We start from the raw sequence: 14,697 nt of genomic DNA, 5'->3' as shown, positions 1-14,697 counted from the left end.
CTTGTGGATCTGGCGGATGATCTGAACAAAGGAAGCAAATGCCCAGATTCTTCATTCTTAATACTAAGTAACGCAAGAAATTGTTATTTTGTTTTAAATATTGTTATAAACTATTAAATAATTAAGTTTGTTATGTCACTGTATATTTATTTTGCTATTCTGTATAACCTTAAGATGTGTTAAAATTTGACATAAATTTGAGAAGTTGTTATGAATGTTTCGATTTTTGCAGACTCTGCTAGCAAATATATTCTTTCTAACTGTTCCCCAAAGTGTCTTACACTTCTTGTCTGGTTTCCTGGATTATGCATGGATGGTACTTTGCCAGTATTACCAGCATTTTGAGGTATTACAAGGCATTACAAGGTATTACGAGGTATTTTTAAGGTATTTAATAGAATTTTGAGGCACTGTATATTTCAAAATGTCTTGATATTTCCATTGATATTTTGAGCGAAATAAAGGAAATTTTGCGATATTTTAAGGAATACATTGTAGTAGATAATATGGTGTATCAATATAACAAAATTGACCGCACATGTAATTATTATGGTAAAATTTTTATTACATGATATTAAGTTGAAACAATATTCATTACAAATTATTATAATACCAATTTTTCAATATTTAAACTTCATTTTTAAGATCACGTGTTTATGACAGGTGTCAACTGGACTTTACAGTGTTGCAAGCTGTAAAGTTGCATAATCAAAGTCACGTGATGTGTCTCTTCCAATTGCAGCTTTTACAACTGTCTAAAATAGTCTAAATTTAATTTACCAACTTTTTAAAGTCTAAACCACATTTTAACGGTCATGTGACTAATTTTGACAGATACCAACTGGTCTTTACAGTGTTGCAAGCTCAAAAATTGAATTATCCAAGTAACGTGACGTGTGTTTTGCAATTTAAGTTTTTACAACTGTCCAAATTTTATTTATCAATTTTCCAAAGTTTAAACTGCGTTTTGAAGGTCACGTGACTGTTTTTGACAATATCAACTAGTCTTTACAGTGTTGCAAGCTCAAAAATTGAATTATCAAAGTCACGTGACGTAGTTGTTACAATTGTACCACTGTCTAAATTTAAAATACTATATGTATACTACTTAAATTTTTAACTGTTTTCTTTCAAATGATACGTGTCTTTATTTGACACGTGCAAACTTATTTACAATGACAATTAGAAGATTCCGTTAAACGTTATCCTTATGACATACATTTGCTGCATAAAAATCAGCACAGTAGATAGTTTGTGATTGGTAAAGAAATATAGGTTTCAGCTTTCTTATTTTTCTTGACCAATCACAAACTATGTACCTTTAACAAGGTTGTATTTTCAAAACTACTTGGGATTGCTTAAGAAACTATAAGCAAATGTTTGAAATGCATTCTGTGACATTATTTTTCGCTAACATCATTTTGCTCAATTTCCCGGAAATGTGAACTCTAATTTAATTAAGCTAAGTTTGAAAGAGGGAATAAATATCAGTTTTTTGGAACACACTGTATACAGGTGTCCGAGGTCCCATTATAGGCAAAAATGTTTGAATAAATGTAAGGTAAGTTAGATAAGGTTAGTTGCACAATTTAGAGCTTATCTAAATGCGGCCATTTTTGAAGATACCCATACATTTACGCTAATTTGTGGCACACTGTATATTAGTAAATGTCGATTACAGATGTGAAAAATGATGTTGCGAAGAAAAGCCGCATTCCAGCTAAAGTACGGTACATTCCTCATAACTTTTTCAATTTAAAAACGTCGGTTTTACCATAAAATAAATTAGCTTTACGCGAAAATTAATGTTTTCAACTTAGCGCAGGAAAATCAACAACACCGCGTACGCATTTCGATGCTTAATGATGCGAATCAACTTTTCACGAAATTTAGGAAAACAGTTTTTCGGAAAAATGACCGTCTCGACATTGACTACACCTGGCTGCGTAACCGAGATTAAGTAATGTCTGCTAATTTTACTTAAAAAAAAAATATAGGTATACGCGACAGATGCTATTGGGTTAACCTGACGATTAATCATGAAAGTTGACAACCCAGACATCAAAGAATGCGATTTGGACATTCTGGCGGGCTCGGTTTTATGGGTTATTGGTCAATAATTGCCCCATTGAAAACAGAGCAATTAGGAGTAGGAAAAATTACTCTAAAACAGTACCTGTATGTTTATTTTCAGTTATTTCACTAGGTTTTTGTGTGCACAAGTGCAAAATAATATACACTTAACTCGTTTATAATTAACGGACAAACTATGTTTAAATAGATTATGATTAACGGTGTTTATTAAGATAGTTATTACCTAATAATGCCAAACTCATAAATACAGGGTGTCTTAGGTACTATGAAACAATGATGTTTGTTGGTTGGGAAATTAAAAAATAAAATCTACTCCTATACTGAGCGGACTAGATGTTTACTTTCTTTTGTTGCTTCCAGAATTTATTTAATCAAATAAAATCAAATATAAAGTACTCTCATTATTCACTCTCTCTCTTCTTCAGGTTTTAGCTTTCGACATAATCTATTTCTTTCCTTTTCAAATATCTCTTAAATTTTAAATTAGCTGTAAGCTCAGCTGTTGTTAATGAGCTATCTTTTCTAGTTTTCGAGATACCTTTTTTTAAATCATACAATTTCAATCACTCTGCATGCAAAAAGTAAAATATCTTTCCAAAAAACAATTAATTTTTAAATTTCTCGGGTTTTTTACAAAATGAATGAAGCATAACTTTGCAAGTGACATGTGACAGTGTGCCAAAACGGATGTGACGTCATTTAACAGTTGGTCACGTGACCATTTTATCAGGAAGTCTGATACAATTTTTTGACCAACGGTCAGACCTTGGTTTTAGCACACTAGCTTACTTAAGTTGTGTCACTTACATGTCACTTACACTATAATATATATAGGTATGTATATAAGAAATTTATTAATATATAATAGATTAGTAAAAAAATAAAAAAATTTCTTAAGCATCTTTGGTCAATATTGTCAAAATATGATCCTGAAAAATAAAGACTGAATAAAAGGCTGATTTGATTTATCATTTAACGTTTTAAAGATTTTTGTTTTTTTTTGGCAAAGTGATTCTTGTACCAAATGAGTTCTAAGCTTTAACTTTTTATGTAGTAGCATTTTCTAACAAAATAGCTTTTTCAGCTTACCATCATCTTATTATTTTTTTATTTGTTATCTCATGATTAAATTATGACAAATAATATGTTTTTGAGATGAGAAAAATGACGAATTTGTTTAAACAATTTGTAATTTACATTTACAAACTAACAATTGTCAAAATAACTGTCATTATCAGAAACACATCTTGTTTTGAAAACCGTGTTAAACTGTAGTTCTTGCAAATTCTAGACCAAGTTTGACAGTTTTGACATTAGTGACAGATATCACGCGGTTTTTGGAAAATAATTAAGCTAGGCAGTCACGTGACCACTGTCAAAATAATTGTCATAAATCTCAGAAACACGTTTTTATCGAACACTGCAAGAGAACTTTTCTAAACCCCGATTTTTGCAACTTTTGAGAAGGTTTACAGTTAGAGACAAAATTGCTTGTCAAACCCACTTGCAGTGAGAAAATAACTGGTTTAAAGCACCTTTTTGGAACTCATTAAATTTGCTATAGAATAACATGAAAAACACTACAAAATTTGGTACAGTAAGGGAGAAAAGCAGTGTCAAAGTTTGAACTGCCAAAAACACAGTTTGAAAGGACAGCCCAGGACAAAATCGCCTGTAAAACCCACTTAGAGTGAGAAAATGACTATTTTAAGCACAGTTTTGGAATCCTCATTACATTTATTATTCAATAACCTAAGAAACACTAAAAAATTTGGTACAGTCAGGGAGAAAAGCGGTGTCAAAATTTGAACTGCCAGAAAACAGTATTTCAAATTTATCAGTAATGTACTGATAATTGTGTTCCATTTTCCCATAGTTCAAGATACCAAGATGCAGTCAAAATATTATGAAATAGTTGTCATTTCTTATTTATTTACGTTGTCGTATATTAACATCATACAAAACTTACATAAGTAATGTCATATTTGATGCAATAAGTGTTATGCACATTGTATAACAGTCATACAATATATGAAAAATAAAGGTACAAATTAATTGAAAAATCTTGTAAGAATCTACTAAAATCTACCGAAAAAGAAATGAACTGCCTTTCAATCTTTGCAATACCAGTTATCCAAAATAGTGAAAATTTTGGAATTTTGTATTTTTCTCAAATTTAGTAAAAACGTTAACAACATTTAACATTAAATGTAAACAAAACAAGTAGAAATCTAATAAAGTCCACATTGTAATCAACAGTTTTTTTGTTGTAACAATAATATTTTATAAACTTTTCCTTTAACCAAAACAAAGCAGTGGTCAATGTTAAGTCTTGAGTCCTGGATGACATTCAAGTTTTCCTTTAACTGTTCGTTTTAGATTGGCAATTAAATTGGTCAAAATGAATTTAAATTTACTTAGTGTGATTTTCAACCATTTGCTGTAACCTTGTATTACACTGACTTAACGCTACAGTTATTATGCGACGAAAAACCACTCACAAGTTTTACTTGGCAGGAAAATTTATATATCAAATAAATCTTGGACAGTTTTTGTTTCTTAATATTTGTAAATTACAAGGTTTTTTACACCTTGAATTTTTTTTATGATATAGTAAAACTGTGTAGGACATAATGTTGCTAAATTATTACATATTAAATTATAGGATAATACATTTCATTGTTTGACACTTGATAACGTGTTTAAGTGCCAAAAATTATTCTAGAAATTGTAAATGTCTTATAACAAATTGCTAACCAATTGAAAATAGATTGGAGGTAAAAAAAGCCACAAGTTTATAGGATTTTTATTTTAAATAAAACCATTATTTTTAGGTTTAACTTTGACTTTATGGCTGGTTATCTAAATATACAAATTGACACGTACCATTTTTTATTCAACTTTTTCTCCTGTCTTTATTTACTCGACTAGGAAAACCTACTTTAATAGTGATGTAAGAAATGTGATTTTTACTGTAAAGAGTATACAAGAATAAAAAAATAAACTAAAATATCATCACTAAAAAAAAGTGTAAACATTTAACTTTAATGATCAAAACAATCAAAAATTTCCAATTGGTATATGAAGGAGAACATTTTATAGGGTTTTATAAGAATTTATAGTTTCTGTCAATATTTCTTAAAAAATTACTGTAGAATGTTGTTTCCAACTGTCAATGAATTTTTTAGGTCAAATTTTTCAAAAAATTGTTCATTTGTCAGTTTTAGCAAAAATGGAAATAACTAAACAAACTTTGGAAATTGGTTATAGATTCACTGTCTGTGAGAGCTCTATGTATAAAAATAGATCCCATCACGGAAGGTAACACACTGTGAGTATATGATAGAGTAATACATGAAGTTATTATTTTTCTTAATTACCTCTACGCTGACACTCTGAAACTGACATATTTGTACGTTATGCAAACTAAGCAACTTTGGTATAATTTTGGAGTTTACCTAAAAAATAAATTGGTTTGTTATTTAAGTTTGAATAGATGTCTAATTAAAGTCTAGTGTGCATTACAACATGTTAGTACAAGGAAACATTTTAACAAGTTTACTCAAGGTCAATATGTCTCTCATAAATCAAGTGTGATCGATATTTATAGAAATAGGAGCAACACACGTGTCTATTTAATGTAGAGTACTAATTTAACATTCACATACTAAATATATACTCTATTTATTTATAATGTTAAGCAGAATCGATTTAGTTGATTTTTTAACAGTAAGTATACTTATAGATTTTTTCTTGTCATTAGACTACCACGAGGAACCCCTACTTAATAAAAAGTCACAACTTTAAATATAATTTAAATACTACGTTCCTCATTATTGTAAAAAATACGTAAAGGGGGTTTTTTGTTTTGGAAAGCAATACATTTTGGTTTTGGAGGTCATTTTACACAAAGAAAGTGGGTTTGTAGTCGTGGGTTGTATTGTATCTAACCAATTTTGAATTTAATGCATAAATAATAGGTTGATTTGTTGGTCATTAGTAGTACAAACATACAGTGTCCCAAATTGTTGTACATGTATTAGAATCTCCGTAACTATAAGAGCTACAGTGTTATTAGGAAAGTTTTAGAGAATTGTATGTGAAACTTATCACCGGTTACTAAATTAAATTCTCTTTTTCAGTTTTCTGGAAAAAGGTCATATAACCGTTTTGTCACTAATTGCCAAATTGAGTCACATTTACTTTCCTCTTCAACTGTTTAAGCTACTGTTTGTATTTATATGTTAAATTTCTTTTATAATTTTTTTTATTATTCAAAAAATTGGCACCAAATTATTCAAGAAAAGAATCGAAGATTCTTTATTTTTGTACCAAACGAAAATAGAATAACGTAACAATGTAATAAGCAGGTAAATGTTTAAGGCAAATAAACAAGCAAACAACACACATTCAACACAGTTCAACATAATATGTCATTCTATTTTATTTGATTTTCCATATAAAGCCCCATTTTAGTTGTTTACATTTGGCCTAAAATCAAGTTTTTAAATTTAAAATAATAATAGGTTAGGTTAGGAGGATTTGTAGATTGACGCCACATAACACAAACTATTTCTTTGTGTGTTGTGTCTAACCAACCAAAATTATCAAGAAAAAATATCATGCCAGGAAAATAAACCAGTTTGGTTGGTTAACCGCAAGGTTTGTTGGGTTGTATTATGTTGTGATGCACATTCATCTTAATTAGTGATTTAAAAAATTTTGTTTGGAACGAAAATGTCCAATTTTTGTTGAAGAATCGATTCGAAATGTCAAGCTAAGAATATTGTAAATTTCGGTTTTGTCTAACTAATAAGTTGAACTACATTATTTGTTTACAGAACTGATTTAAGGTTATGCTGCTTGTGCATATCCAGCACGTGTACGATAGAACATGCGTCTCGAGAATGCAACAATAAAATTATCATATTTTACATTATTTTACTTCAATGCATTAATAATGAATACTTTCGTACTACTTAAAAACATTACAAAAAAAAATATTTGTTAATTTAAGTCATCGTTTCAAGTTCAAATCAATTTGCAATGCGGAAAAGTCTCCCATAAATGCGTAAATTTCAGTTACGCATAATAATTAAACACGGAAAAGCTTTAACTACATACTAGACTGTCAATAGTAAGACAAGAATTCTCAATTAGGTAATCGTAATTGTAGTTCTTGAAGCATTGTTGCCTGCCATTCATGTAATACGGTAAACATTAATAATAATGGTGCATTAGGTGGAATAAAATAGTATTTTACGTAACAAGTGCTGTAAGAAGCATTTTACGCACGATACTATATTTAGTTTATTTTGTTTTTATTAAGATATTGAAAAGCATATTTTTGGTCAACTTTTTGTTTATGGCGATCAAAATTGCATAAAAAAAAAAAAATTATACATAATTATTATGCTTTAATAGAACTTTCTTGTTTCACATAATAAAACAGTACAAGAATACGTTTCGTATGATGAACAAGGCAAAATGATAAGGGTTACATTTCGGGTTATATAGAATAATATTTTTTTTTAATTTGATTTTATACAAAACAGTGAGTTATCGTTTTGAAATTCTAAAAGTTGATTTAATATAACTTTTAGGTTAGCTGGATGAAGAAAGTCTAGACGTTTTAGAGGTTTAAAAATTGCATTTTTTTAGTTTAACACTCTGTAGATAGGAAAGGAAACAATCGCAGAAACAAATTTGAGGCCCAATATAGCAAATTTGGATTATTTTCTAATGATGCATTTATCGTGAAAGGCCCTGTACCCCAAAATTGTAAAACGATAATAATGCTTGATAGAATAGTTTCACCAAAAAAAAATCGCTTTTGCTGTTGCAGTGGCAACACTGACAACTATTTCAATGATGTAATAAACTTTTTAAAAACTGAAAAGACCTTTTCAAAATTTGTATTCAACGAAAAGTCAAATTATGTACTTTACTCAATTGACTTAAACGGGGTATATCATATCATATTGTGCCAAATGGTGGTCGCTATTGTTCGAACTATTAGAACATAGATTGACGAATCGTATATATTTAATTTTTGCATTTCAATTTCATTCAAATTGCCACTCATACGGATCGATTTTTAAGGATGCAATAGATCTTAATCAACAATGCAACAATTTCTTTTCGCTCACTCGCCGCCATTAATATGAATTGTTTATTGTAGTCTAAATATCCACTTGTTATTCCGCTCCACTTATAGTATCTATTTGGCCATCTGCCAAGTAATCATTGACATAAACTCCGGAGGGATGCTAGTCTAAATTAAACACACGATGCTAAATCCGATCATTCATTTTTAGCGAAGAAACGATCAGTTTTAATGATCAAGGACACATAAATATAGATTACGAGATCTATCTATCTATGTAGATCTCCTACTAGAAGTATGGTGTATCGTTCCGAACTGGTTTGCCAATAATTGTCGGAATTGTTTTTTTACTGTAGAATGTGTGTGATTGATTTAAACATGGAAAATCTATTTCGATGCATTTAAAAAAAGCAAACGCGCTACCTGCTATAAATGCGAAGCTTTCATGTTAGGTCCAAAGATTGTGATCAAGGTCGCGAAATATTTTTGATCTGCTAATGGAAAATATGTAGAAGCGAGTATAAATTGCTGTAGTTGAATATTCTCGGCGATAAACTGCATTTTATTGCCAATTTTCTATGTGGGTTTTATAATAAAGTTGACAATTATCATGTTCCTTTGTTTCGTGTGATTTCTTTCATAATATTGATATTTATGTTTTGGTTTATGTCGTGTATGTAAGCATAACGCAATTTTACACCTACAACCATTTGCCTAGGCATTAACTAAGTGCCGTAACAAATAGCAAACCAATTCAAAAATTACAATACTTGACTGCTATTTGACTATCATTTACCATTAATTTGCCCACACCGAGGGGTCCCTCACAAATAATGCTTTTCGAGCGCAAATCATATCCTTTTTAGTCGTATATCCCCGTACCTCCTATTTTTCTTTGGATATCCCCGTAACACCTCATATCTCCTCGTACTTCTTTGTATCTCACAGTTTAGATTGTTGGAACTTTTTTCAAAGAATCAGTACAAAGAAGGTTGGTTCACAACATCAGTTGAAGAGTTTGGTAAAACTACTTTCAAAAATCGATTCTTTTAGTCATATTCCGATTGTTCATTGGCATTTTCACCGTATATAACGCTAGCAACGTTATTGCTTAAAAAAGTGTCAAGTTCCTTGGTAGATTTTTTAGACTCAAATTCATTTTCAAGATTGTAAATAATTCTTAATTACTTAATTACAGTGGTTATCACAATTCGAAATATCTTTGGGAATATCAGAGTCAATAACAGATAAAGTAATGCTGAGAACACAACAGTAATCCACTCTGCTGTTCAAATTCTTTTTTCTTCTGCTTTAGATATAGCATCTCCTTGTGATAGTTGCAAAATCGCTTTTATGTTTTAATCAGTTACGAAATAGATCAATAGTCGTCCCAGAATTTTCAGGAAGCTGAAATCTACAACAGTATTTCTTTTGAAAAGAGCTGTACAGAGAATCAGTTCTTCAGATTCTTAACAAAAAAAATACTTTTTTCCACCTTTTATATATTCGTTCTCTTATCCTTTGCGTAATGTCTATTTTTAGCTTACGAATTCTCTCGATAACTCCCCGTATCTCCCTGGTACATCCTCGTATGTCCTCTTACTTTTTCGTATCTTCCTGTATTTCTCCAGAATATCCTGGATATTCCGTATTTCTTCCGTAAATTCCCACATTTTCTAGCCAAGAATCAGAACATATCCTCCGTGAGGAACCCCCTCGGCCCACACATGCAACACTGTAAGGGCCAGTTGACATTGTCAAAAACAATCACGTGACTTTCAAAACGCAGTTTCAAACTTTGCTCGAAACTTTGGAAAATTGATAAATTAAATTTAGCCAGTTCTAAAAACTTAAATTGCAAAATACACGTCACGTGACTTTGATAATTCAATTATTGAGCTTGCAACACTGTAAAGGCCAGTTGGCATTGTCAAAAACAGTCACGTGACCTTCAGAACGCAGTTTAAACTTTGGAAAATTATTAAATTAAATTTAGACAGTTGTAAAAACTGAAATTGCAAAATACACGTCACGTGACTTTGATAAATCAATTTTTGAGCTTGCAACACTGTAAAGGCCAGTTGGCATTGTCAAAAACAGTCACGTGACCTTCAGAACGCAGTTTAAACTTTAGAAAATTGATAAATTAAATTTAAATAGTTGTTAAAACTGAAATTGCAAAATACACGTCACGTGACTTTGATAATTCAATTTTTGAGCTTGCAACACTGTAAAGGCCAGTTGGCATTGTCAAAAACAGTCACGTGACCTTCAGAACGCAGTTTAAACTTTGGAAAATTATTAAATTAAATTTAGACAGTTGTAAAAACTGAAATTGCAAAATACACGTCACGTGACTTTGATAATTCAATTTTTCAGTTTGCAACAGTGTAAAGGCCAGTTGACATTGTCAAAAACAGTCAAGTGACCTTCAGAACACAGTATAAACTTTGGAAAATTGATAAATTAAATTTAGACAGTTGTAAAAACTGGAATATGCGAAATACACGTTACGTGACTTGAATAATGCAATTTTTCAGTTTGCAACACTGTGAAGGCTTGTTGATATCTGTCAAAATTAATCACGTCACCTTTAAAATGTAGTTGAAATTTTAAAAATTTGGTAAATTAAATTTAAAGTATTTTAGACAGTTGTAAGAGCTGAAATTGTAAAGAGACACATAACGTGACTTTGATTATGCAATTTTAGAGCTTGCAACACTGTAAAGTTGACACCTGTCAAAAACACGTCACGTGACCTTAAAAATGTAGTTTCAACGTTGATAAATTGGTAAGTTATTATACTAATTGATAATGAATATGGTTGACTGGCCTCATAATACCTCGAGTGTGTAGGTATATGAAAATACTTCGGCGATCTGTGGGGGATGGTCCTTTTTCTTTGCAAATTAGTATAGTATACAGTATATATTTTTTATAGAAGTATATGAATAAATAAATTTAAAAATAAAATTTTGTATTTATTCGAAGTATAAATCACACTCTATGTGACTCGTATGGCCTCAGTAAACTCAACATTTAAACTACTCCTTCACATAAAGTATCACTGCCCCTAATGAACATCCTAATATCCTATTTACTCACCTATTAAGAAAGTCTTAATAGTAATAACCTTTTAATTGCGTCACAGCGTCACACAAAACAATTCTATTTCAAAGTTGAGAACGGAATCGGCGTTGGCAACAATGAAAAGCTGATTGTGTTATCTACATCTACAGACTTGTGCACCCATAAAAATTTATTAGAATATCAGTATAGTAAATTTTTATTATTAATTATAATTGCGCTCAGGTTTTTGCCTTATGCTTTTGTTGGTCTCACAGGGAGCATTGCACGAACTATTTTTACGCTTATAAAGTTCTCTTTGTTTATATTTTTAAATGATAGTGTTTTGTAGGTGAAGCTTGCACCTTTAATTGCTATCAATAAAACGTGCAACTCAACAAAGGAAAAATAAATAAATGGCGGGTTTTTCCTCGTTTGAAAATACACACATCCAATCCAAATGAGCTGCAAATAAAGCGTTAAGCAACAAGACCGAGAACATCAAAACATTGTTTGGACTCGGTTTAAAACAAATAAACACGCTAACAACGAATAAATACGTGCGGAATATTAGCCAGATAAAAAACACATTAAAACTGAAAAATTTTGCCTTTATTCTTTTCAACAACGTCGAAGCGGGGGCGTCGTAAATTGACGTCATTTTTGACGTTTGGCATACCACATATATACGACAGTGGGCGATTTTCACTTGTTCCCACTGATTACAGACAACATTCAGAAAATACTAACCATTATAAAAATAAAAGACACATACAAGAAACTTGCACTAGTGAACTTTGGCACTGGAACTATGCATATAAAACGCACCGCGATCCGATCACATAACAGTACACAGTTTATCAAGTCGGGAAATTTTCGGATGGAATGATCTCGAAAGTATCACAGAATCGTACGCAACAATATTCTCGCGACCGAGATGGGTCGTCTTTGGCACACAGTTTACGAGATATCGGTACGTTGTTTCGACGGCGCCGTTGTTTTTCGATTATTCCGTGGTAACCTTTGGTAGCGCCCGTGTTGTTGAAATGCAGACTGAAAGACAAGAAAAAGATTAGACACAAATAGACGACAGATACGTCACGTGAATTCGAAAGTTTCGATTTGACTGCGCCATCTGAACGCGCAACGCCAGACTGGACTGGCTTAGTACAGTTACTTAAGTGCAACGTTGCGTAAACGTGCTTTGTTTACGGCAGTACCTGTAGCCTATTAACGAACGCACATGTTCGCTTCACCACATTGTCAGCATTGTGACAAAAACTTTGGATCGAGAAAAAACTATATTTGGATGAACACTACGTCTTTCATATGGTTTTAAAATAAAGAAGAAGAAATAGCATATTTCTCTATGAATGGTCTCTATGTAACAGAATGCATCTTAACGTGGACAAATGCAGTGTATGTAATGCAAATAACGTGGACAAAACTTACATTTGTACCAAACATCAATCAGATAGTTGCCCGATCCATGAAGACCCTTGATTTTATTATTAGAAATTGCAGAAAATTTTCCAAAATTAAGTTACTCTAGTTAGCTCTTGTAAGGTCCAAACTAAAATATAGCAGTATCATCTGGAATCTTATCTATAAGTGTCACAAATATTCAATTGAATCTGTGCAAAAGCGATGTCTGAAATATTTAATTTACAAAGAAGACGAAGTCTATCCCGACCGTGAAACTGACTATATTGAAGTCTTAACAAGATTTTCGATCCATTCCCTTTGCAAACGAAGAACTGTTCACTCTGTAAAATTTCTGTTTAAACTTATGCATGACTTGATTGTCTCTTATTGTTTTCATCTTTTAAAACTTTACTATCAAGTAAGATTTCATGTTGATACTCCCTCATCTAACGTCCTATATCAAAATCCCATCTATGTAATTTCTAAGTATTTTAACAGAATAAGTAATCTTTGTGACATTAATTTTAGTGAAATTCACATATTTGTAAACTTTTTGACATTCTGTTGCCTTATTGTACATTTGTTTTTTCGTCTTTTGTTTGTTTGTTTATTTCTTCACTATTATTTTGCTTTTAGTTTAGTTTAGTATAGTTGGTTTTCCTGTAAGTGGATATATACATCTGTTGGAATAAACGGCTTCATCATTATTAAAATAGTGTTGTATCTATTATACATGTTCCATCTTATATGGAAACATGCACGAGATCATACAAATCAACTAAATAAGGAACAATGTTTTTGTAACGAAGAGAGCAACACTAGTCGTTATGGAATTATTGACAAATTGTTTTGACTGTTCACATAAAAAAATAACTGAAACATTAAGAATCATTGAAATTTTTAATGTTGTAGAAAAAATATTGTATGGTATTTGTGTTAATAGCATTTTAAGGGCCGGTATCATCTGCTAATAAACTTTCTTGAAAATATATTAGATAAATAAAACTTAGTTGTGTACTTGTTTATATCAAACGTGGAACAAGATTTATTGGCGGAATAAAGCAGTTTATTTGATATATCAAGTAGCTAATATAGGGATAATAGGAAGGCACCCAGAAAATGAAAAATGAAAAGCGGTTTGTGCGTATTGCTCATTCGGTTTGGGTTTTTAAATCAAAAATGAGTTATTAAAATAGAAATTTTAACCACCTTTCTGTTATATGTATCTGGATGCATATTACTTTACTGTAGGAGATTTTGAACAAATCAATTAGTTACGTACTGGGAAAGCAAGTAAAACTAAAACACTTGTGGAAAGCATCTTTTCCACACTCGACTGCTTGAAGTATCGCTTTTCGCGCTATCGTTTTTCCGTTCAGGCATCTCATGCAAAACTTTCACATGCGTGTTTAAAAAATACACTTACACTTTATACCATAAATAGCTATGGTAATCATTGCATAATCAACACAGTACAGGGTGTCCAAATTTTATTCAAAAACTTTAAAATGTTACCTACTTTCTTTAAATCTGTCGATGTTTTTCTTTGTAACTACCTTCGACTGAATGGGTTGTTCACCAACGGTATCTCTTTTTCAGGAAAGCTATAAATTTGGAAAATTTGGAGATGTCCACGTTTGTCCATGACTCCTAGCATTGAATTCAGCATCCAAAATTTGGACACCACAGTGTGAAACTCCTTGAATTCTTTGACTAAAAATAACCATTATAAGTAAGGAATTGGCTTATTTTGAATGTTTAATTTATAAAAATAACTTAATTTAAAATTGAACTTTATTTTTACTTAAAAAAAAATTATTATTGATTTTTAACACGTCCAACATTTAGGCCTGGATTATATTCTTTTCCTCGTAGAATTGCTCAAATTTTTGTGTGAGCATTAAGTGGCATTTAATTTCACTTATTTCGTTTAATAAATCAGTGAGAAAAAATGAAAAATAAATTATCAAAATTTGTTTTTACATATTTTCAGAAGTAGGTAGTCA

The 14,697-nt window shown here is 31.0% G+C and overlaps 1 protein-coding gene across 4 annotated transcripts in view; it reads right to left on the bottom strand.

Moving 5' to 3' along the window:
- Positions 1-12,408, bottom strand: part of Tab2 (TAK1-associated binding protein 2) — a 41,548-nt gene extending 29,140 nt beyond the window's left edge. For 3 of the 4 annotated variants that reach the window (XM_081972618.1, XM_081972699.1, XM_081972466.1), the window contains exon 1: positions 12,017-12,408. The gene's annotated coding sequence lies outside the window, so the exon portion shown is untranslated. Of the gene's footprint in view, positions 1-11,305; positions 11,432-12,016 lie in introns of those variants that run through there. The other variant, XM_081972531.1, reaches the window with a different exon arrangement.
- Between the last annotated feature and the right edge of the window lie 2,289 nt (positions 12,409-14,697).

Source organism: Ips typographus, linkage group LG1 (genome assembly GCF_016097725.1).
Source record: "Ips typographus isolate SLU linkage group LG1, UJ_Ityp_2.0, whole genome shotgun sequence".
In the NCBI taxonomy this organism is placed as follows: Eukaryota; Metazoa; Arthropoda; class Insecta; order Coleoptera; family Curculionidae; genus Ips; species Ips typographus.
The sequence above is the reverse complement of the archived record's forward strand: the minus strand, read 5'-3'. Positions and strand labels throughout refer to the sequence as shown.